Source organism: Suncus etruscus, chromosome 11 (genome assembly GCF_024139225.1).
Source record: "Suncus etruscus isolate mSunEtr1 chromosome 11, mSunEtr1.pri.cur, whole genome shotgun sequence".
In the NCBI taxonomy this organism is placed as follows: domain Eukaryota; kingdom Metazoa; phylum Chordata; class Mammalia; order Eulipotyphla; family Soricidae; genus Suncus; species Suncus etruscus.
In genome coordinates this window covers 86,977,720-87,003,347 of record NC_064858.1, presented here as the reverse complement: position 1 = coordinate 87,003,347, position 25,628 = coordinate 86,977,720, and the positions used below count along the sequence as shown (strand labels likewise).

The 25,628-nt window shown below is 41.1% G+C and overlaps 1 non-coding gene across 1 annotated transcript; it reads right to left on the bottom strand.

Moving 5' to 3' along the window:
• Positions 1–13,380: 13,380 nt before the first annotated feature.
• Positions 13,381–13,487, bottom strand: LOC126023485 (U6 spliceosomal RNA). Its single transcript, XR_007500603.1, has one exon. It is a non-coding gene; the product is annotated as a U6 spliceosomal RNA (small nuclear RNA).
• Between the last annotated feature and the right edge of the window lie 12,141 nt (positions 13,488–25,628).

Genomic DNA, 25,628 nt, shown 5'->3' with positions numbered 1-25,628 from the left:
TACAACTAGTAAGAGCATTTTTACATAAGTTACTTCAAAGAAGTGGGTTTTAAGTTAGGCCCACTAGGATTTTAATTAGCTACCAAAAATGGTTTTTCTCTCCACCTTTACCTTGTACCTTACCAGGTATTTGAATAACTTGGCTTTTTTCTTTGCACATATACAGCACTGTTGGAGAAATCTTCATCTGGGGCACCCCCATTACTTACAGAACTTTTCTGAGGATAGGTTGTGGACACTGCAGGTTTTTCACAGTCACTCAGGTTTGGCTGATGAGTTGGTCGGTTCAGCATGAGGTTCTTCTGGCTGGGCATCTCACCCTCTGCAGGAATTTTTAGAGGTGACTTGTCTGTTCCACTCCTCTCCAGGTTTGGAAGAGACTGACCTCGAATTCTCTTCTGAGCTTGAGGGAGAGAGCAGGGCCCACAGGCTGTGATAATCTTCTAGGAAAATCTTCAATTTCCTTACTCAGGCCATTTATTTCAGTTTCTCGCCGGTGCCTGCTTGTCACACCGCCTTAACTCCAATTATTCCTCTGAAAGAGGGCTTTGGGGTTCCCTTACTAATTTTTTTGATTTTCTATTTGCATGAGGACTACTCCCCATGCAGAGAGAAAAGCCATTTGCTTGTATTCTGTGCAAAGCAACATGATGCCATGACATAAATGGTACTAAAAGGTTCTGGGAGAAGAGAAAAAGCAAATATTACTTAAATTACTTAGATAATTTTAGAATTTTTTTTTTGCAACGAAACATTTTATACATTTTTAAATAAAACCATGACCAATTTTATAAAACCTCCTGTGATACAAATATTAATGTTCTTGGTAACATATAATGAAAAATTGCAAAATAATATTTTAATTATGCTTAATTCTAAATATAGAAATTCACTTAGTTTTCTAAACAGAAAACACCAGGAATTTACGTTACACAAATTAATGTTGAAAACCAGAAAGAATGAATACTTACTACTTTTGGTAGAACATGCTTAAAAACATTTACATTTTTTTTAACCTAGAGACATATTAATAATTATTTAGATTGATTATACACATTTTTTATTACACATTTTTAATTTCTTTTACACCACTTTCCTTTTTGCATGCAAGGCAAACGCCCTACCATTTGGCTTCTTCTCTTTTTCCTTTTTTTTTTTTTTTAAGCTTCGCCACTTATTCTTTTGCAGTGGTTCCGCTGCTAAAAATTTTCACGTGCACCGAAAAACAAACAAAAATAACAACAGTAATTTGCAACATTTTCTTATTAATTTTTTTTTTTGACTTTCAAACCATTTGCTAGATTTTTCTTTGATATGTAAATGACCTACATTCCTCAGCCAGGTGAGGCTAGGAGGACAATAGTTTGCCCTGGGGCGTGGTGAATTTCTTCACCACGTGGTGAGTTAAAAAGCATTTTTTTTTTTTCGGCTAGAAAAAAAACGGCCAGTTGCTCTTTTTGGCCTGAACGCATGGCAGGATAGTTGGGGAATTGCAAAGTTCAGAAATTCTCCAGGAAAATTTATTCCCGATGGCCATTTGAGAAATCTGGGATTTGCAATTTCCAACACCCCCCCGCCAAGTCCCTAGCGTGGACCTTGTATGCGCCAGCTTCCTGGTTGGGTGGGGAGCGGGTTAGGCGGGTTTCGGGCGCCCTCTCGCCGCGCCGCGGGCGGCGGGGGTTGCGCGTTTCGCTGCTGGGGGTTGCGCGTTTCGCTGCTGGGACGACTGACGGGCGAGAGAGACGCGGGCTCACCGGCGGTTGGCCCCTTTCCCCAGGGGTCGGCCCTTGAGAGGGGGTCGGGCTTGCGTCCCGTGGTCAGACCAAAAAAAAACATAGAACACACAGACAAGAAACAGACAGACAAACAGACAGCGTGGCGCCACAAATAACCAAGCAAAATGCGTTCAAGTAATCTCTGCATTCCACAATAAATCCTAGACAGACAACTATGCCAATGACCAAGTTCTTGAGCTCCAAAAATCACAGACAGACAACCTCTTCAGCAGCTCGGAACGTCTTCCAGCTGCTCTTACTAAACCCCTGGGGTACCACCAGGGTCGTGACCTAAGCAGCCAAAGTTCGTCAACCTCTTGCCCATCTGGTATACGCATCAGATGGGGAACCACACACACCTGGAAACGCATCAGGTGGAAGATTCCTTAGTCACCCGGGGGACTCTAACCCCCCTATGAAACAAAGTCTGCTTCTACTCGGTTTCCACATCGAGCAAAGAGCTCATAACATTTGCCAAACCACCACAAAGTCAGCTTCCCGCTGGTCACAGACACGGAGCAAAGCGCGCGCTCTCACACACACACATACACATCAGAACTCACCAGACACCTGTTCATAACTCCATGCCGGGAATGAGGACTCCTGGCTGGCTCGCCAAAATGAAAAGTTCGAAAGTCCTAATTTAGTTACCCGGCGCAGAGAAATGAAGAGGCTTATGAGTTCCAGCAGATGCTTTGAAAAAGTGCTTTAATACTGACCAGTCAAATGGCCAGGGTCAAAGTTCCCCCAGAATAGAAAGGGGACCAAAGACCTCGTGGGTCCCTCGTCACCCCCTTATATAGGATGGGAAGTGGGAGGGGAAGAAGAGTCCTTGAGGGCTGGACTTCCGCTACGATAACACCAATGATTCGTGAGGTAGGGGTAGAGGTGGGGCCGAGGCAGTGACGACTTCCTTAAGGGTGGGGCCAAAGCCGTGACAACTTCCCTAAAGGGCGGGGCACCCACCAAGGTTGGTGGGGGGGGGGCTGATTTCCCTTTTCAGTTGCATATGATAGGGTTGCACTGCACATATAGATAATTCTCTATGTGGTTATTGCAATTACTAGAAGTCCATATGGGAAAAATTTGAACTCCTGGAACAGAGAGATAGTACAGCAAGTAAAATTCTTGCCTTGAACATGCTTGGCCTAGGTTCAATCCCAGGCACCACATACAGTTCTTCGAGCACCACCAGGAGTGATCACTGAGTGTAGAGCCAGGCGTAAGCCCTGAGAAGAGTTAGTGTGGTCTCAAAACAAAAAATAAATTAATCCCCTATTTATAGTATCAAAAAAATAAACAAATGTAGACATATTATAAACCTAAAGTTCAAGGGACCTGGGCAATCGTACAGCAGGTAAGGCATTTGTCTTGCCTATGGATGACCTGGGTTCAATTCCTGCATTCCATATGGTCCCCCAAGCACTGCTAGAAGTCATTCCTGAGTGTAGAGCCAGGAGAAATGCCGAGCTGTGTGTGACCCAAAAACGAAACCAACAACACCCCCAAATAAACCTAAAGTTTAAGGTAAAATGTGGAGGTTTTTTAAATAGAGGAAGAGAGAAACTCACTGTGAATTCAAAACTAAGGTATTACCAATAAAAGAAAAGCTGTTTTTCTAAATTACAATATTTTTTTTATTTTCAGTTCATTGTGGTCAGGGCAATGACTCAGAGGGCTAAGGACATGACGTTCAGGTTCAATCCTCAGTACTTGCCCTGGACACTGAATCAGGGACCCACTGCTCCATGTGGCTCAAAAACAAAACAAGTAAAGAATTTCCCCTGAAATTCCCCAGAGGTATAGTATAACAGGCAAGGCACTTGCCTTGCAGGTGGCTGACACAGGTTGGCTCTCCACCATCTCATATGGACCTTGGGCACATATGAATATCTGAACATAGAGTGGGAATAAGTCCTAAGCACTGCTGGGTATGGCTTCCAAACAAAACTGGCTAGAGTGATCGTATAGCAGGCAAGGTGCTTGCCTTGAAAACAACCACCTTGGGTTTGATCCCCAGTATTATCCATCTGGTCCCCTGAGCCCACTAGGAGTAATTCTTTTTTTTGTTTGTTTTTGTGTCACACTGGGTGGCACTCAGGGGTTACTCCTGGCTTTGTGCTCAGAAATCACTCCTGGTAGACTTGGGGGGACCATATGGAATGACAGGATTTGAACCATCTTCCATCCTGGGTTGGCTGCGTGCAAGGCAAATGCCCTACCACTGTGCTATCTCTCCGGCCCTTAGGAGTAATTCTTGAGTGAAAAACCAGGAGTAATTCCTGAGCATCATCAGGTGTGGCTAAAAAAACAAAACAAATAAACACACAAACACAAGAATTTCAGTTCATTAAAAACTATTAATAGGACCCGGAGAGATAGTACAGCACGTTTGCCTTGCAAGCAGCCGATCCAGGACCAAAGGTGGTTGGTTCGAATCCCGGTGTCCCATATGGTCCCCTGTGCCTGCCAGGAGCTATTTCTGAGCAGACAGCCAGGAGTAACCCCTGAGCACAGCCGGGTATGGCCCCCCCCCCAAAAAAAAAAAACTATTAATAAAGGAACTGGAGATATAGGATGGGGAGTTGGGTGCTTGCTTTGGATGAGGCTGACCAGAGTTCAACTTCTGGCACTCTGTAGGATCCCTCAAGCCCACCAGGAGTAATTCCTGAGTGCAGGAGTATCCATTAAGCATTGTCGGATATGACCCCAAAGAAAAACCCAAACCAAATCAAATCTACTGATAGATTTAAAAAACAAAACAAAACAAAAAACTGGGCTTGAACAGTGGCTCAGCAGTTGGGCATTTGCCTTGCACATACTAACCTAGGATGGACCTCGGTTCAATTCCCTGGTGTCCCCTATGGTCCCCTAAACCAGGGGCTATTTCTGAGCGCATAGCCAGGAGTAGCCCCTGAGCATCACAGGGTGTGCACCCCTCACCCCCCCCAAATACTAAACTAAATCTTGAGTTAATAAAAGCTTCTCTTGAGAGATGTTTGCAAGATACAACCTTCCTTGGACAAGCATCCATAATGTCATGAACTTCTATTAATAAAGTTAAAAATAAAGACCTCAGATAGAAAATAGAGCCAAAGATTTTAATAATGTGTTTTGTGCTGCAAGAGCAAGTAGTTAGTACAGGGGCTAAGTACATCCCTATCTTGTATGCAGAACTGATCCTGGTTTGATTCCTAGCAACATTGGTCCCCTGAGGACTGCCAGGAGTGACTCCAGAGCACAGAATCAGTAGTGAACCCTAAATACAGGCAGGTGAGGCAAAAAAAATAAGTGGGGGGATTGAGAGAGAGAGAGAGAGAGAGAGAGAGAGAGAGAGAGAGAGAGAGAGAGAGAGAGAGAGAGAAAATGCATTTTTTCTTATTACCCTCTAACATTAGTGTGCCTCCTAAGATTTAGGGAAAAAGATTAACCTTATAAAAATGGGAAGTTAAAAGTTAACATTAAATTGAGCTATCATGAGCCAGCAAATGTCAACACATGTTACATGGTCTTTCTTTTTTTCTTTTTTCTTTTTCTTTTTCTTTGGGTTTGGGTCACACCTGGCAATGTTCCTGGCTCTCAGAAGTCGCTCAAGGCAGGTTCAGGTACCATGTGTGATCAGGGATCGAACCCAGATCCGTCCCAGGTAGGCCGTGTGCAAGACAAATGCCTTAACACTGTGCTATCTATCCGAAATCTAGTCTTTCAAGAATGCAGACAGACACACATTTTTGAAACCATAGCAATATTTTTAAACTATTATTATTATTATTATAATTATTATTTTGATTTTTGGGCCACACCCAGTGACACTCAGGGGTTACTCCTGGCTATGCGCTCAGAAATAGCTCCTGACTTGGGGGATCATATGGGATGCCAGTGGATCGAACCTCGCTCTGTCCTAGGTCAGCCATGTGCAATGCAAATGCTCTATAGCTGCACCACTGCTCCAGCCCCGCAATATTCTTTTTTTGTTATATTAAAATCCATTCTGCACTTGCTGGAAACTTTTACCCACATATAATTTGTAACCCCTTGTATTGTACATTTGGAAAACATTGATTCACATAGTTGTGCAGATCTTCCAAATGTTGACACATTTCATTACAAAGATATTATTTGCTGAAAAGTTCCCAGAACAGAAGAGTACATGCACCTACATCCTGGTGACCCAAAAGGTGCCAGCTAGAGATCCAAATAAAAATATTTCAAAAATAGAATACTGAAAGCAACAAATTCAAAGAAGGAATCACATACAAAGGAACATCCTTAAAGTTTACAGATTTACCAAAGGTGGCCATCCAGGCCCAGTGGTGGAATATAGTGGAAAAAACTCAATGAAATTAATATGTCACCATGAATACTTTTCCCAGTCAGACTCTTGTTCAGATTTGAAGGGATGCTACACAACTTTATGGATAAACACAGATCAGGAACTTCATAGACTCTAAACTAACTTTAGAAGAACTGAAGGGACCTACCTGAGCAATTGTATAACAGGTAGGGTGTTTGCTTTGCACATGAGCAATCAAGTTCAATCCCTTTCATCCCATATCATCCCTGAACACTTCCAGAAGTAATTCCTGACTATAAAGCCAGGAATAGCCCCAAGCAGTGCCAAAAAGAAAAATAAAACCTACATTCCCTCCCAGCACCATCCAAGCCCTGTTGGCCCTGAGCCTGGACGGACCTGGGTTCAATCCCTGGCATTCCATGTGGTTCCCTGAGCCTGCCAGGAGTGATTTATGAGCTCAGAGCCAGGAGTAACCCCTGAGCACTGCCGGGTATGGCCCAAAAACAAACAAGCAAAACAAAACAAAACAAAAGCCACAAAAAATTTTGACTTCTATGCAAAGAAACACACAATAACCTACTTTGCAATGAACTTTAACTTTCAATTTCATGAGGCAATATATTAAACATGAAAAAGAATACTAAATAACCACAGATATTAAATACTGAAAATAAAAAAGCTGTTTTACTTTTTTTTTTTTTTAACAACCTAGGGAATTCTCAACTTGTGAAATTTCAGGTACGATTGAGTAAAGTAGGGACTGCTAATGTGGCAAATTTCCAGAAAAAAAAACATGTACATTTTTGGCAGCAAGTGTCAAGGGGTCTCTATAATAAGGATGTGATTGGTTTCACTCCTAGTAGCTGACTTAACCCCACTACACAGCATGACTTTTATTGTACCTGAATGAAAGCTAATTGTCCTTTTTACAATAAATTGAATGCTCTCCAATGCTGTCATTTTCACAGGCACACATCAGGATCTCCATCGCCAAGTTAGGTCTTGTCCACTCCATCCATGTCTTATAAAACTCTGCTTTCCTTCCACAGGAATTTTTATAGCTTCTCATCAGCTTTGTGGCCACTACATCCACTGCTCTGGTTTACACAAACCACCACAGTCGCTTCTCCATTGTCTACTCAGATCTCTAACTGCCAGGGGCCAAGAAAGATTTCATTTCCCTTTTTTGGTTTATTTATTTTTAGGTTTTGGAAACACATCTGGTTGTGGCTCAGGGGCTATTCCTGGCTCTGTGCTCAGGATCAATTCCTGCAGTACTCAGGGTACCATATATGGTGCTGGGAATTTGAACCAGAATTTTGGCCAGGGTCTTATGTAAAGAGGAACATCTTCCTGTACTTTTTTCTTTGGTCCAATGTTTCATTTCTTGAACCAAGCAGTAGGTACTAAGGAGCTGATTATCCTTTAAATAATAGTTTTATATTTGGCATATCATATATATAGTTTATATTTTAAGATTTAAAATTTATTTTTCCTTCCTTGTTATTGCTGTGACCAAAAGTCTCATATTTGATTTGGAGGCTCAAATACTTTTCAGTTCTGATGGTTGTTGGAATCAAATACTTCTTTTTTTGAAATTTTTATTGAGACCAATGTGAATTACAAGTATTTCACAGTTATATTTAAGGTACATAGTGACAATGAATTAGGGAAATTCCACCACCGGTGTTGATCTCCCTCCTCTCCTGTTTCCATCCTTAGCCCCCTGGATTGCTAGTGTAGCAAGCCCCTTTTGTGTATAGCTTGTTGTAGTTTGGGTCTCTTGATTCTATTGTCTTTGACTTTGGGTTGGGTATTTAGAACTGATCTTTTCAAAAATAATTTTTTGTTTGTTTTTTTTGGGGGGTTAATAGTATATTCTTTTTTTTTTTAATTATGACAACAAAGATGCAAAGAAAGAGGACAGGGTAAACTTACAGTGGAAGCCCAATCACCCATAAACAGAATTCTCGGTAGTCCCATCGATGATATCCCAGCCTTGAACTTTCAGCCAAAGAACATTAAGAAAAACAAAACTGAGCCCATGTACAATACAATTACTTTGTCCCTCAAATCCCCAGTTGTAGTACATACTATTTCTTAGCAGCACACAATATAATCTAAAGACATTAGACTTATGTAACTCCTTAAACATTGAGGGCAAAGTACATTTCTCTAGTTCCATGCACATGCTTACTAGTTTAAGTTAACCTCAAAATTTTAGTGGGTTGTTTTTCTTAAGGATTGGAGTCAAGGGATCATAGTAAAAAATGGTGTTAAAGTGGCATTTGTTTGCATAGGCCCACCAAAATATAAGGGACATGGAAAGAAAAATTATGGTCTAAATACAAGGAGACCCTACCCCTGAAGTTTCCTGGCACAGGACTGACTCTAGGCTCCAGGCAAACTAGTTTGTCCAATTCAAGTCATCGTCTGTAGTGGCAATACACCTCCATTCTTCACATAGTCTCTGTTGTTGGTATCATGCTTCTGTATTAAAGATCCTGGAGTCTGCATATCCCATATTGCAGTCAGGATGGTGCAGAGCATCCTCTCGTTTCACCTCACACTTAAGGGGCACTAGAGAGAACCATGTCCTGTAGAGCAGGTCATTGTTGTTGTCAAGTCTTCTCAGTGTAAACGGAAGTCTCTTTTTAGGAGGTCGATGTCAGACCCTTGGTAGTGTCTTTCCTGGTAGAGGACTGCTTCCAGCTGTTGCTATAAAAGACCTTGGATGTTTCGTAGATAGCTTGCCTGGTTCTGGCGTGAATGGAGGATGCCCATTCTTCTGAGGCCTGTGCCAGGTCATTATATCAATGTTCAGGGTGTAAGGTACATTGTACTGAGATTTATTAGATAAGAACTTATCTGTATGTATAGTGTTTTCCCATTTTAATGTGTCTATGCAAATAAGGATCAATGCCATGAAGTGTTATTGGTGCATCTGGAGGCAATAGGAACAAGACCAGCAATTTCCATAGTTCAATCATAGGCATCAAACTGAGGGACAGTTCCACCAACAATCCTTACTGAACAGCTTACAAAGAAAAGACAAGATGAAAAGTGGATAGAAACATCATGGTAGAAGAATATTTAGAGAGTTACAGCAGTTAAAGAAAATACCCATAAAATATTCAAAAGGTATATGTGTTCAATATGTGTTCAATTTGTGTCCTTCAAAATAGTTCTAGGATTTGTTAGATCTACTGTATGTCTTTGGTCAGAGATTAGAACTGTGTGTTACTAAAGTTAAGAAGGGTAAATCTGGGGTACTGATGGTTGGGAGGAGTATATGTTCTCGCTAGCCCCCGAGAGGTTTGCAAAATGTAGACTGGTATGAAATTGCCAGTGACAGCCTGAGTATAGCTGAGCAGCTATCTGCCACCCCCAGATCAAACTCCACCCCCTAAGCCAACCTCTGGAGCCGGCCTGGGAGTGGGGAAAACCCAGGGTGCCCCATCAGCTCCTCCCAGGAATCCACCTGGAGATCCGGAGGAAAGGGGGAGAGGGGGGTCAGGTGACCCAGGTCCGGGCCCCCCTACCCTAGGTCGGGCCAAGAGACCCCTGGCACATGCGGAGGTCTGCCAGGTGCCCACCCTGCCGGCTAAAAATCCTGCTCCAGGAAGGGAGGGAGACCCTCCCAAGCCCAAAGGACAGGGATTTAAGCCCCACCCTAGGCCAGTCTCTGGACCGGCCTGGGAGTGGGGAAAACCCAGGGTGCCCCATCAGCTCCTCCCAGGAACCCACCTGGAGATCCGGAGGAAAGAGGGAGAGGGGGGTCGGGTGACCCAGGTCCGGGCCCCCCTACCCTAGGCCGGGCCAAGAGGCCCCTGGCACATGCGGAGGTCTGCCAGGTGCCCACCCTGCCGGCTAAAAATCCTCTGTTTGTTTGTTTTTGGTTTTTTGGGGGCCACACCCAGCGGTGCTCAGGGGTTACTCCTGGCTGTCTGCTCAGAAATAGCTCCTGGCAGGCAAGGGGACCATATGGGACACCGGGATTCGAACCAATCACCTTAGGTCCTGGATCGGCTGCTTGCTAGGCAAACGCCACTGTGCTATCTCTCCGGGCCCTTTTTTTTTTGTTTCGTTTTGTTTTGTTTTGTTTTTGTTTTTGTTTTTTGTTTTGGTTTTTGGGTCTCACCCGGCAGCACTCAGGGGTCACTCCTGGCTCCACGCTCAGAAATCGCTCCTGGCAGGCTCAGGGATCATATGGGATGCAGGGATTCAAACCACCGACCTTCTGCATAAAAGGCAAATACCTTACCTCCATGCTATCTTGCTGTGGACTGTTTTATCCTGATGAGATAAAAAGTTCCTAAGCATAACCTTAGTGAGTTCACTTTCCCACTGGAAGTCAAGCGGGAGCGCGAAGAGGCGAATATGGAATAATGAATTATGAAATATGAAATAAATAGGACCACACAGAATGCATGGGGACTTGTGTCTAAAAAGACGAAGACAAATTTATTTTTTGAGCTGGGTAGCTTTTAAGGGTTGAGCTTTGGAATGCAGGGTTTAATTTTTGATATCAAAGAAAGTGGGAGATGGTTAGGGAAACAGAATGAAAGACCATGGCTAAAATTTGCATATTAAAGAACCGATACGGAAGTTGAAAGGAAGTTTTGTTGTGGGTTTGTTTTGTTTTGGGTAAGCAGGAAAAACCAGGTAATTTTCAGGGAAGTGGAAAGAGAGAGAAAAGTTTTAGAGTTTTGGGGAAAACTGAAAATTGCTTTACTATGAGCTAAGTTTTGGAAAAAACATGATCTTGGCACCAAAGTAGCAGAGATCACAGGGAGCTGGTCAGTGGGAGACTTTTGGCGGGATTTGTACTGTCCTCCTTTGTTAGAAAGAATTACTAAGACCTGATTTCTAATATTGGTCAAAAATAAAGAGAGAGATAGTTACAGCCACGTTTTAGAATTATGGCCAAACAATCCATGCGAAGGGTCAACTGATTTTAACTGCTCTAAGTGGGCCTTTTTGGCAAATCTTTTTCAGGAGTGCAACACTTTTCTGATGTGTGCCCTTCCTGGGGTGTAACACTATCTCTCTGGCCCCAGCTGATCTTTTTTTTTCATTTCCACTCATGAGACTGTTCTAGTTCATGTTCCAGTTCATGAGACTGTTTACCCCAGTTATCATCCTTTTTTTTTTTTCTTCCTCAATTTATGAGGCAGAACAAGCTGATTAGTGTACTATGGTTTTGTTAAAAAAGAAAAAAAAAAAAAGGTGAGGATGAGCCCCTGTGTAGAAGCCGTAAATTTAAATTTAAAAGAAGAAAGGAAAGTAAAAGAAAGAGAAAACAAACAAAACCACACCAAATTAAACAAAAAACAAAATAGGAGGGGGGCTGGTGTGGCAAGTTATTTTTTTTGTTTTTTTGTGGGGTTTTTTTTGCATAGGCACAGTAATTGGGGAAATTAGAAAGGAAATTCCCTTGACTTAAGAGATATAGGGTTTCTCTACCCTTGAAGCACACTGAATTGGGATCAATTATAGGCTATGGCCATGCTCATTGTCAAACCCCGTGGTCTTTTGCTTTTTGTTTTTATGATGCCAGAAAATGTTCTGCTCAGCTGTGGTTGTCTAGGACAGTCTTCTAAAATTAGAGATCTTGGGTTTTTCACAGGAAGTCTAGGATAGAGTCTTTTTTTATGGTTCCAGGAGTTCTGCTTAGTTACGGTTGTTGCAGTCAGTCTTCTATTATTAGTGATCTTGGTTTTTGCCCAGGTCAAAGGGTGGAGTGTCTTCTGATTTCATCCCACATCATCACAGTTATGTGATGAAGTTGGGGAACCTGACCTTAGGTCAATTTGTTGCTGTTTCCTCTTTGTCAGGATGTCAAATGAACATAGTCCGGCGCAGGTTGATGCCAGAGTGGTATTAGGGACTCCCCCCTGGGGGAGGTTGGTTCCTGGTGCTGGTGCAGGGAATTGTGTCCGTTATAAGGTAGGGATCTGGGGTTCATGATTGGACAGTTGATTTCCGATATCATGTGGTCTAAGTCGAGTAGCCATGACAAGTGTTCAGGATGTGAGGTGCCCCTGAAATAATTCTTTTTTAATTAAGTGATTTTGTTTTCTTAAAATTTCAGTTTGCTTTCTGTGTTTTGGAGGGGAGGGAATTTGAGGTCACATCTAGGTATGCTCCAATTTTACTCCTGGCTCTGTGCTTAGGGATCACACTTGGAAGGACTCAGAGAAGCATGAACAGTGCAGGGATCAATCTAGGGACAGTCATGTGCAAGACAAACACCTTAACCCTTACATTATCTCTCCAGCCCTTTGATTAAGCTCTTGGGAGGTCCTTCCAAATGGTGCTCAAGGATCCCTGGTTTATTCCTAGGAATACTCTGCCAACAAGATTAGTAGTTTGTGTGGGATCAAAGGATGGGGTGCTGCTCAGACCCTGCCATATTGGGAACCACCAGGGACACACTGTCTTATTTAGAGGTTTCAAGGGTTACATCTGGCAATACTCCAGAGGTCAAATGGTGCCAGAGAGTGAATCTGGGACCAGTACATGTACCCTAATCACTCTATGTTCTCCCAGACCCAGAGTCCCTACACTTGAGTTGCAGTACTTGCACTCTCTTGGTTGCATTGTTTATAGAGCATGCATTTTCTGTGGTCCTAGGGATGTAAATAGCAGTGCCATCAAGATCACATTTGGGGCCCGGAGAGATAGCACAGTGGCGTTTGCCTTGCAAGCAGCCGATCCAGGACCAAAGGTGGTTGGTTCGAATCCCGGTGTCCCATATGGTTTCCCGTGCCTGCCAGGAGCTATTTCTGAGCAGACAGCCAGGAGTAACCCCTGAGCACCGCCAGGTGTGACCCAAAAACCAAAAAAAAAAAAAATCACATTTGGAGACAGGCATCATATTATAGTAGTATACTTTATAAATAAGCTCCTCATGATGAGCTATAGTCATATCATCCTAACTTAATTATTGTGATATGTTTGATGGAGAAAAAAGGGCCACTTTGTACATAAATGTGTGACTTTAAATCTGTAAAATACACTTATAAGTCTGAAGGCTATCACAAAGATATGTAGTGTTTCCACCACATTGCCACTGATAAGTACATTTTATATTCTTATCCCAATGCCCATCAGATAAGGGGTTAATATCTAAGATATTCAAGGTACTAACAAGAAAAAATAATCTAACCCCATCAAAAAGTGAAGAAATGAATAGACACTTCCTCAAAGAAGAAATACAAATGGCTAAAAGACACATGACAAAATGCTGTACATCACTAATCATCAGGGATTAGCAAATTAAAACAAAAATGAGATACCATCTTTTTTTAAAATATGGAACACTTCACAAATTTGCATGTCATCCTTGCCCAGGGGCCATGCTAATCTTCTCTGTATCATTCCAATTTTAGTATATGTGCTGTCAAAGCAAGCACAATGAGGTACCATCTTACACCACAGAGATTGGCACACATTACAAAGAACAAGAACAATCAATGCTGGCAGGGATGTGGGGAGATAGGAACTCTTATTCACTGCTAGTAGAAATGCCATCTAGTCCAGCCCTTATGGAAAATAATTTGGAGATACCTCAAAATGCTGGAAATTGAAGTCCCATATGATCCAGCTATACCACTCCTAGGGATATAACCAAGGAACACAAAAACACAACACAAAAATGCCTTCTGTTTGCCTATATTCATTGAAGCACATTTTATGATAGCCAGACTCTGGCAAACAATCCAGATGCTGGACAACAGATAGATGAGTGGCTAAAGAAACGGTGGTACATATATGCAATGGAATACTATGCAGCTATCAGGAAAAATAAAATGATGAAATTTTCCTTTACATGGATGGACATAGAAACTATTATGCTGAGTGAAATAAGTCAGAGGGAGAGAGCTAGACACAGAATAGTCTCACTCATCTGTGGGATTTAAGAAAAATAAAAGACAGGGGCCAGAGAGATTGCACAGTGGTAAAGCATTTGCCTTGCATGCAGCCAATCCAGGACGAATGATGGTTCAAATCCTAGCATCCCATATGGTCCCCCGTGTCTGCCAGGGGCAATTTCTGAGTGCAGAGCCAGGAGTAATCCCTGAGCGCCGCCAGATGTGGCCCCCACACCCCCCAAAAGAAAGAAAGAAAAATAAAATACATTATTGTATTAATACCCAGAGACAATAGAGATAAAGGCTGGAAGAACCAGCCCATAATATGAAGCTTACCACAAAGAGTAATGAATGCAGTTAGAGAAATAACTACACTAACATTATCACGACAATGGTAATGAGTGAGAGAAATAGAATGCCTGTCTTTGAGAAGACAGAGGGTGAGAAGGTTGCACTATTGAAAGGGGGTGTTTGTTTTTTTTTTATAACTGAAATTAAACTAAAAACATGTTTTTAATCATGGTGCTTAAATAAATATATTATTTTAAAAAATATAAACAACCTGGGGGGTGGGGTTAAGTCAATGAACAAGTACTGGTTTGGCAAGCATGAGGCTGGTTGCATTTGCAAACATGACCCTGTAATTCTGTCATTTGAGGTCCCTACATCATAACAAACATGAGTGCTTATCTCAAAACCACAACTAATGGTGTTTGAACTTTAAACACTGCAATGGAAGCATCCAAGTATCACAATTAAAGAGTGAAAAATTCAGATAAGTATGTAAGCAAGGTAAGCAACAAGTGTGTAACAACAACAACAACAACAACAAAACAGAAAAGAAAAGGGATTCAGGGCCAGAGAGATTGCATGGAGGCAGGGCGTTTGTCTTGAATGCAGAAGAACGGTGGTTCGAATCCCGGCATCCCATATGAGCCCGAACCTGCCAGAAGCAATTTCTGAGCATAGAGCCAAGAATAACCCCTGGAATCCAGTCCTGTTGGCCATGTACAAGGCAAGCGCCCTACCCACTGTACTATTGTTCCAGCCCTGTGATTCATTCTTTATATATAAATATGTGACCAATTTGTATTGACTGTGTAGCCAATATTTTCTTCATTGGTTTATTGATTCTAGAAAATTTTTTTGTGGATTCTTTATATTTTTCTATGTAATTTATCATGTCATCTTCAAATTGTGATAATTTGACTTCTTTTCTGATTTTAATCCCTTTTATTTGCTTTCCTTTTCTGATTGCTATGGTGAATAGTTCTTTGTTATTGCTTTTGTTTTGGGGCCACATCCAGGGGTGATATACTGACTCTGTGCTCAGAAATGACTCCTGATAAGCTCGGGGGACCATATGTGAGAAGCCGGAGATAGAACCTTGGTTAACTGTGTGCAAGGCATTTAAATGCCCTACCCACTGTGCTATTGGTCTGGCCCTTGATTCTAGTATTATATTGATATAAAAGGAGAGACCATGGACATCCTTCCCCTACCTCTTAATCTAGAGGAAATGCTTTCAGGTTTTCACCATTAAAGATACTGGCTGTGGGGCTGGAGTAATTACACAGCAAAAAGGGTGTTTGCCTTGCACATGGCCAACCCAGGACTGACTGGGTCCAATCTTTGGCATCCCATATGATCCCCCAGTCCTGCCAGGAATGATTTCTGAGCACAGAGCCAGGAGTAACCCCCGAGGGCCACTAGATGTGACCCCAAAACAAACAACAACAACACCACACAGGAAAAAAAGAATACTAGCTGTGGGTTTGTTATAGATGGTTGTTATTATTTTGAAGAAGGTTCCATACATTTCTATTTTATGATGAATGGATGTTGGATCTTGTTAAAAGCTTTCTCTTCATGGGACACGGAGAGATAGCTTGGAAGTAAGGCCTTTGCCTTCCATCAAGAAGAATGGTGGTTCAAACCCCAGCATCCCTTATGGTCCCCACTGCCTGCCAGGAGCGATTTCTGAGCATAGAGCCAGTAGTAACCCCTGAGCACTGTCAGGTGTGACCCAAAAAACAAAAGCTCTCTCTTCATAAACTAATAAGATCATATAGCTCTTTTCTTTTTATTAACGTGGTGTATTAAGTTAATTGATTTAAATGTGTTGAGTCACCCTAATATCCATGGTATAAATCCCACTTGATTGGGGTATATGATTTTTTTATATGTTGTTGGATTAGCTTAGCCATAAGAATTTTTGCATCATTGTTCATTAGGGAGATTGGTCTGAAATTTTTTCTTTTTCTTTCTTTCTTCTTTCTTTCTTTTCTTTCTTTCTTTCTTTCTTTCTTTCTTTCTTTCTTCTTCTTTCTTTCTTCTTCTTTCTTTTTTCTTTCTTTCTTTTTCTTTCTTTCTTCTTTCTTTTCTTTCTTTTCTTTCTTTCTTCTTTCTTTCTTTCTTTCTTTCTTTCTTTCTTTTTCTTTTCTTTCTTTCTTTCTTTCTTTCTTTCTTTCTTTTCTTTCTTTCTTTCTTTCTTTCTCTTTCTTTCTTTCTTTCTTTCTTTCTTTCTTTCTTTCTCTTTCTTTCTTTCTTTCTTTCTTTCTTTTTCTTTCTTTCTTTTCTTTCTTCTTCTTTTTCTTTCTTTCTTTCTTTCTTTCTTTCTTCTTTCTTTTTCTTTCTTTCTTTTCTTCTTTCTTTCTTTTCTTTCTTTCTTTCTTTCTTTCTTTCTCTTTCTTTCCTTTCTTTCTCTCCCCTCCTCCTCCTCCTCCTTCTCCTCTGTGCTCAGAAATCACTCCATCTATAGTCTGGATAATAGTCCAAGTACAGTACAAATAAATAAGATGTTGATTTCTGCCATCCTACAGTCACCACTGTTGGCTGGTACATCAGGATGATCTTCATTCTACCCTGGTTCTGGAAGTTGTGTCAGCTGAATGTGTAGGGGTTCCTTATAATTCTGCACCATGAAGAGAGGGGATGTTCCTTTGGAAAGAAGGTTCCTGCAACTTTTTTTTGTTTGTTTTTTGTTTTTTGTTTTTTTTGTTTTTGGGCCACACTTTGCAGCTCTCAGAGGTTACTCCTGGCTCTGAGATCAGAAATAACTTCTGGTAGGCTCAGGGGACCATAGGGGATGCTGGGAATCAAACCCAGGTCCATCCTGGGTTGGCCACAAGCAAGGTAAACACCCTACATTGTGCTGTCTCTCTGGCCCCCAGGTTCCTGTAATTTAAATAGCTGTTAGTCCAGGGCTTTTTCCTGCTCTGGATCCAAGATAACTATTGCCTACACCTGGTGTTGATTATTTTGCCCGTAACATTTCTAGAAGTCATAATCTTTGCTCTTCTTTCCTTATATACCACCCATCCTCTTTAAATGTCATTGTCCAGTTAATTCTTGCTACTTGCTCTAACGTCTGGGATAAACATAATTTTCAATTGATGTCAATGGCCTTAGCTCTTTGAATTCTTGTGGTCTTTCTTTGCCTTTATTCTCCTGGAAGCTTTCCTGATGACCTTCCTGTTTCATATTTCCCAGAGATTTTACTACCATACGAGTCATTAAAAGGGAGAGACGGAGAAGGCCCATCTTCTGTAACTTCTTCAAGCTGACTGTAGGCCCTACCTCAAACTACCTTAGTTGTTAAGAGGCTATTGACAGATTGGGTTCTGCAGTTTTTTTTAAATATAGTTTTTATTTTAATCATAGTGGCTTACATGTCATTGGCAATAATATTTTAGGTACATATTAACATAAAATCAGGGGAATTCCCATTACCGAATTGTCCTGCAGTTTTAACACCTAAAAAAACAATTACCGGTAGATCAATTAGGTAGGGAGATATTATTTTCCCAATGATTTTTGGTATCTGTGAAATTACACTACAAGGATTTCTCAGGATAGATGCTCTCTAGTGTTATAAATGTTGTGTGGAAGAGACCCACTGGGCTCAGTAACAGCAATAAACACAGCTCTGAGTTATTATTTCTCCTGCTGTTACTTCTATTCAGACTGAGTTTGCCTTAGTCAGAGTAGTGATTGCATTTGTTGCTTTTAATTTTTTTCACATAGGTTACCCAAGAGGAGTGGGATATTTTTCCACTAGAACACATTTTAATTCTATCAATTACAGAAAAAAAGATAATTTCTCTCTCCCCTTTCATCTTGAACTTTGCCAGATAGATAGCTAAATAATCTAATCTTGGCTTGTTCCTTTGCATAAACACAGCAGTACTTAAAGAGTACTTAAAGTACTTAAAGAGGGTTTCTGGGGATTGTTTAAAGACAGAGCAGGTGATTTTCCACTAAAGACATTAAGACTTACATGGCACTTCAGGGTTCCCCAGGGTTGGACAATATAAAAATGAGATCTAGGAGGCAGTGATCAGATCAACACCATAAGCTGGGGAATGACCTTGGTCTTCTCATTCTGTGTAGAAGTGTCCCATCCCTCTTTAAGGTTAAAGAGATTCTGATCTCCAGGGTTCTGGAGGGATCCTCTAGGGTTGGGAGAGGTTCTGTCCTCCGGAACTTTGCTGAGAGCAGGACCTGAGCTTGGCTGGCACAGTTCTAGCTGATCACTGATTTCCTAGGCCAGTCTGCCTCTATAGTTCTCCTGAGGTAAGCAGAGTACTTCTAACAGTACCAGTTATTACTGGACCTGCTCCTGTCAGTTAACTTAATCCCTTTCAGCTAACTGTTTCTCCTCACTACAGAGAGAAAGATTACCTGCCTACATTCAAACCAACATAGTGCCATAAAACACCAAAAATGCTGAAGGTGGTAAAGAGAGAGAAAAAGCAAATCTTTCTCAAATTTACAGAACACACAGGAAATCTTGCAACTATTTGACCAATGTCTGGGGAACTTCTCACAGTAAGACTTCCTATAATTTTGTAGCTCCAATTTTCTAAACCATGACCATATTCATAAAGTTCTTTTTTGTTTTTGTTTTTCGGCCACACCGGGTGACACTCAGGGGTTACTCCTGGCTATGCACTCAGAAAATGCTCCTGGAAATGCCTTACACCCTGCGCCACTGCTCCATCATAAAGTTCTTTTTTTGGGGGGGAAGGGGCCACACCCGGAGGTGCTCAGGGGTTACTCCTGGCTGTCTGCTCAGAAATAGCTCCTGGCAGGCACGGGGGACCATATGGGACACTGGGGGATTGAACCACAGTCCTTCCTTGGCTAGTGCTTGCAAGGCAGACACCTTACCTCTAGTGCCACCTCGCCGGCCCCCATCATAAAGTTCTTTGTGGTAACACCTTATCATTACCCCATTTCTACCCAAAAAGCATAAAAACACTATAACATGGGTTTCATAGGATTATTTATATAGAACATTAGATTATTTCTAATTCAAGGACATTTTAAGAACAATCCAATTTCTAACTATTAAAGGTAACCAAAACTAACTCAAGAACAAAGTTCCTAATTTTGAAGACCTTAAGTTAATAATTTGAAAATTACCAAGAACTCTAATTGTTTCCTTTGAAGGTGAGTTCAGCCCATTTTAAATAGCCCAAAACTAATGAATATTCTTTTTTAATTCGTGTAAGTCATATTTGGAGAGAAAACTTCTAATTAAATCATTGAACCAAAATCAAATAAATTCAGAAGTTATGGCTTCTTACTTTGTATATAAGTGCTCCATGTTAAAATTCTTTTTTGGGGGCCCGGAGAGATAGCACAGCGGCGTTTGCCTTGCAAACAGCCGATCCAGGACCAAAGGTGGTTGGTTCTAATCCCAGTGTCCCATGTGGTCCCCCGTGCCTGCCAGGAGCTATTTCTGAGCAGACAGCCAGAAGTAACCCCTGAGCACTGCCAGGTGTGACCCAAAAACCAAAAAAAAAAAAATTCTTTTGTTGTTTTTTAATTTTTTGGGCCGCTCCCAGTGATACTCAGGGTTTACTCCTGGCTCTGCACTCAGAAATCTCTCCTGGCAGGGTCAGGGGACCATATGGGATGCCGGATTGAACCCAGGTCTGTCCTGGATCAGATATGTGCAAGCAAATGCCCTACCACTGTGCTATCACTCCAGCCCTCCATGTTAAAATTCTATATGTCAGATTAAAAACAAAATTCTTAGACCATTACATTTTTAAAGTATGTCCTTATCATGCACACTATTAGTTACTATGCTTCTTTCTCAATAATTTAGAACATTTTCCAAATAGTTCTTTTTCTCTAGTTGTATTAGGCTTATCATTTTGAAATTTTAAAATATATATATTACACATATCTTATAATTTCTTGCTGCTTAGGAATGCAAATAGTTTAACATGTTATACTGATGTGAAGCAATGAGTTTGTTTCTTGTCCTGACAATATAAATAAGAGGCTTTTCTCTGCTAATACTTCTAAACAAGTAATACAATTAAAATTTAGTGTTTTCTAACAAAAAGTCTAAAATAGTACAAAACAGTCCGATAGATGTCCCTTATATCAACAAAAATCCAAGGGTTCATTACATATATATATATATATATATACCAATTACTAAATTACCCAGACTTTACACTTTACAGGTTAATCACTCAATTTCAGCAAATGAGATATAGGTAATATGCAATAGTTTCCAAATAAACATGTCAAGGGCCAGATAGATAGCACAGTGGCAGGGCATTTGCCTTGCACACAGAAGGACAGTGGTTCGAATTTCAGCATTACATATGGTTCCCCCGAGTGTCATTCAGCAATTTCTAAGTGTAGAACCAGGAGTAATCCCTGAGCACTGCCGGGCATGACCCAAAAACAAATCAAAACAAAAACAAGCAAACAAGTCAAGGTCAAAAAATGCTTTTTAAATCTAAGCATATAAGTAGTTGTAAAGCCTCAGAAAGATAGAATAAGACTGATATTACTCCAATTTTGAAAAGTCTGTATTTTATCCAGATACTCAAATTTTCAAATTTTTATCTTCTTTCTTCCAATTTTGAAAACAATTTGCTAGATTTTCTTACATATTACAGGACCAAACTGTCCTTTATTATACTTATGAAAGACATTTAAATCTTTTTTTTTTTTTTTTTTTTTTTTTTTTTTTGGTTTTTGGCCACACCCGGTAATGCTCAGGGGTTACTCCTGGCTATGCGCTCAGAAGTCGCTCCTGGCTTGGGGGACCATATGGGACGCCGGGGGAATCGAACCGCGGTCCGTCCGAGGCTAGCGCAGGCAAGGCAGGCACCTTACCTTTAGTGCCACCGCCCGGCCCCGAAAGACATTTAAATCTTTTTTAAAAATTTTATTTACAATAAAGTACCTAACCATTCACAACTTCATATTTTAGATCTTATGACCAACATTAAATTTAATACCTGGTGACAACACTGTTATGAAATGTAGTTATCTCAATAATATTAAGCACTCACAAAATGAATATTATCTAAAAAGGCTAACCATCACATTTTCCACACAATTTTTCTCTTTTTAGATACCTTTAAAATCAGAAAATTTTTTTCCAGTAGAAATATAAACACGCCCAAATTTTTCAAACTGCTTTTTGTAGCTCAATTAGCTTGAATTTCTAATGACCAAAGTTTTTCTTTTCTTGGTTAATTATTAGTTTACTCTTTGGCATATGGACAATAAATCAATTTCTTGCTCATAAATTCCTGAGGGGCAGGAGTAAAGAAGAAAGTTTGGGCCTGGAGAGATAGCACAGCGGCGTTTGCCTTGCAAGCAACCTATCCAGGATCAAAAGGTGGTTGGTTCGAATCCCGGTGTCCCATATGGTCCCCCGTGCCTGCCAGGAGCTATTTCTGAGCAGACAGCCAGGAGTAACCCCTGAGCATTGCCGGTGTGGCCCAAAAACAAAAAAAAAAAAAAAAAAAAGAAAGTTTAATTATTTTTCTTGCTCAAAGTTCCAGCTTCTTTTCTCTGGGGGATATTTAACTATTACAGGCCTGAACTTAAAAAGTTTCCCAATTCCCAATGTCTTAATAATTACTTCTTTTTTTTTACATTTTTAATTAATATCTTTATTTAAATACATTGATTGCAAACATGATTGTAGTTTAGTTTCAGTCATGTAAAAACATGCCCCTTCACCAGTGCAACATTCCCATCACCAATGTCCCAAATCTCCCTTACCACCAGAGCCCCACAGTTGTCAAGGACTAGGTTAAAACTCCCACCTTCTCTCATCTGCTGTCTGGATCTACTGCCTGTGTTCCCTTGAAAACTTTACTTTTCATTTACTTTGTTTTATTAAACATTCCTGAATGATCTATACTACACAAGACACAAACCTCAGTCAAGATATAAAAACACGAATATGATACCATCTTCATCTCCAGAAGAATAGCAGCCATAACCACACACTAGTACTGTGCTTCCCACAGCAAACTGCCTCCTGATATGAGGGCACCTGCTGTATACTTTTGGGCAGCTGAAATGGTACAGCCTTGCCTTTTGACTTTAAGGTAGAACCATGGGCTTGAGAGATAGCATGGAGGTAGGGCATTTGCCTTGCATGCAGAAGGTCAGTGGTTCAAATCCCGGCATCCCATATGGTCCCCTGAGCCTGCCAGGAGCGACTTCTGAGCATAGAGCCAGGAGTAACCCCTGAACGCGGCCAGGTGTGACCCCAAAATCAAAAAAAAAAAAGAAAGAAAAAAAAAAAAAGAAATAGAAGTAAAATACCTGTCTCGAATACAGGCAGGGGTTGGGAAGGAGGAAGGGGGTATTGGTGATGGGAATGTTGCACTGGTGAAAGGGGGGTGTTCTGTTTATGACTGAAACCCAGTATAATCATGTTTGTAATCATGATGCTTAAATAAAAGATTTTATATTAAGAAAATGATTTCTAAGACCCAGTAAGAATCTAAACAATAACCTCAAAACACTTTATGACACTTTATGCTGATATAGTCCAGTATGATCTTCATCAATAGATTGTAATTCCAATTACATCTATTTCTTTTTTTTTTTTTCTTTTTTTGGTTTTTGGGCCATACCTGGTGATGCTCAGGGGTTACTCCTGGCTGTCTGCTCAGAAATAGCTCCTGGCAGGCACGGGGGACCATATGGGACACCGGAACTCGAACCAACCACCTTTGGTACTCGAACCAACCACCTTTGGTCCTGGATCGGCTGCTTGCAAGGCAAACTCCGCTGTGCTATCTCTCAGGGCCCTCTAAAGATGTTTATATTTATTGATTTGGAAGGATGTTTCAATATGAGTACAGAACTAAGTTTATCTTTTCTGATGAAAGATATGAAATGCAACCATTTTTTCACTAAAATGAATTGACCAAGGGAAAATCCAAAAACAATACTAAAAGAAATAAACTTGTTTTTAGTGAATATTCATATGGTCTTTCAATAGACAGTATTTTTATTTATTTTTTTAATAAACAGTATTTTTAATGGTAGGAACTATATTTTTTCTAGGTAGTATCTTCAGTCTTTAATGTAATGATGTTTTGTATTTCTTTTTCTTTTTTTTTTTTTTTGGTTTTTGGGTCACACACGGCAGTGCTCAGGGGTTATTCCTGGCTCCAGGCTCAGAAATTGCTCCTGGCAGGCACGGGGGACCATATGGGGCGCCGGGATTTGAACCGATGACCTCCTGCATGAAAGGCAAACGCCTTACCTCCATGCTATCTCTCCGGCCCCGATGTTTTGTATTTTCAATTAATACATATCTGTTACATAAAAAAAGAAGTCAGAAATAGTACCTATATGAAAACACTTTGAATAGGAACATTATAGAACTTTTATTTCAGTTTACTATTATAATTTAATCTTTTATTATTGTTATAAATCTATAAATTTATCAGTTAAACTTACCATAGTTGTGTGTAACTAAAAAAGGATATCATAGCATAATAGTGTATATAGGGTACTTGAAAACACTTACAGTCGGGCAGTTTGCTTAGGGAGTGGAGAAAGGGTGTGGTCTAATGCTTTTCTGGGCGCAGGCTCTCCCATGGACAACCCAGCCCCAATTCTGAAGTGCTGGTTCCGGCTCTCCTGGTGCTACCTGCTTTGGAAACCGACACACACACACACACACACACACACACACACACACACACACACACACACACACACACGGAGAACAGTTTGCAGGTGAGTGTCCTCTATGACACCCCACCCTTCTACTTGGGCAGACCTCTGCTTTCTGTCCATTAGCTCTAAAAGCCCTTCCCTCAGCCCCTGTGGCAGTAGGCTCAGAAACACAGAAAGCCAACACATACAAGCAAAACACAGAATGGGACAAGGGGTAGACAAACACTGAGTCCTCAAACTTTTTAAACAGGGGGCCAGTTCACTGTTCTTCAGACTGTTGGAGGGCCAGATTCTAGTAAAAACAAAAATTATGAACAAATTTCTATGCACACTGCATATATCTTATTTAGAAGTGAAGAAACAAAATGGAAATAAATACAATATGTGGCCCGCGGGCCGTAGTTTGAAGACCCCTGGCAGACAGACACACACTAGAATGGAGTGCACGAAAACCCAAGGTCCTTTCCTTTCCTTCCCTCACTATCCTAAGGGAATTCAAAGAGTGTAGGGGCGTCCCACTGAGCACTCTGCAGGGAGCTCACCGGAGTGTTGGCTGAACTCACAACCAGTTCCAGTTTTGGCGCCTCCGTTGTCAGACCTCTTGGTCCAAGGACCACCCCCTTTAGTCAGGCCTCTCAGACCTAGACAGACTGCCCCTGACAAAGCAGAGAAAGCTGCACCTCTTTTAGTCAGGCCTCTCGGTCCCAACACCACTCCTGACTGCTCGCAGGTCTTTGATTCTAATCCTCCGATATCAGGGCTAGCCGGATCTCAGGCCAAGGGAAAGTCAATCCTGGACGATCCCTCAAATGTTAGGGTCCGATTTGACACCATGTCTACACTGAGAGTTAAAGACCACCTCCAACAATGCAGGATGCAAAAGGGAGTTTATTCGGCTGGCCAAGATCCAAGTTTCATTCAACTTAGGGAGTCTTGACAAGGACCCGAGTCAAATCTTCAAGCAATTTATCTAAAAATCACAAGCAGTAACAGTACAATCCTTTCATTGTATAGATGTCTTAATTAATCACTGATTTTTCTGGCTCCACATTGATTGTCTTGGAATACTCTGATTCAAACCCTGGCTGTCAAGGGAGCCCTTTTCAGATAGAACATTCCTAGCTCACTCAACCCTAGTTCCTCATTCCTGAAGGGCACCAACTTTGGTTCTATTTCTTTTTTTTTTTGGTTCTTGGGCCACACCCGGCAGTGCTCAGGATTTACTCCTGGCTTTCTGCTCAGGCATGGAGACCATATGGGACACTGGGATTCGAACCAACCACCTTAGGTCCTGGATCGGCTGTTTGCAAGGCAAAACACTGCTGTACTATCTCTCCGGCCCCCTTTTCCCTTCTTTTAAATTTTTCTTCATGCCCTTTCCACACAGCATGGAAACTCATTCCTTATTGTTCAGACTAGGGGCTATACAGCCACATAGATGACAGAAAGACAAGGAAGGAGAAGGAAAAGGAGGAGGAGAGGAGAGAAAAGAAAGAAGAAGAAGAAGAAGAAGAAGAAGAAGAAGAAGAATAAGAAGAAGAAGAAGATAAGAAAAGAAGAAGAAGAAGAAGAAGAAGAAGAAGAAGAAGAAAGGAGGAGGAGGAGAAAGAGAGGTGTGGTGGGGAGAAGAAGTGGGAGGAGAAAAGGGTATATAGTTTTATTTCTGAGTTATGTCTCTGCCTTACCTAAACTTTTTGTTGTTTGTTTCTT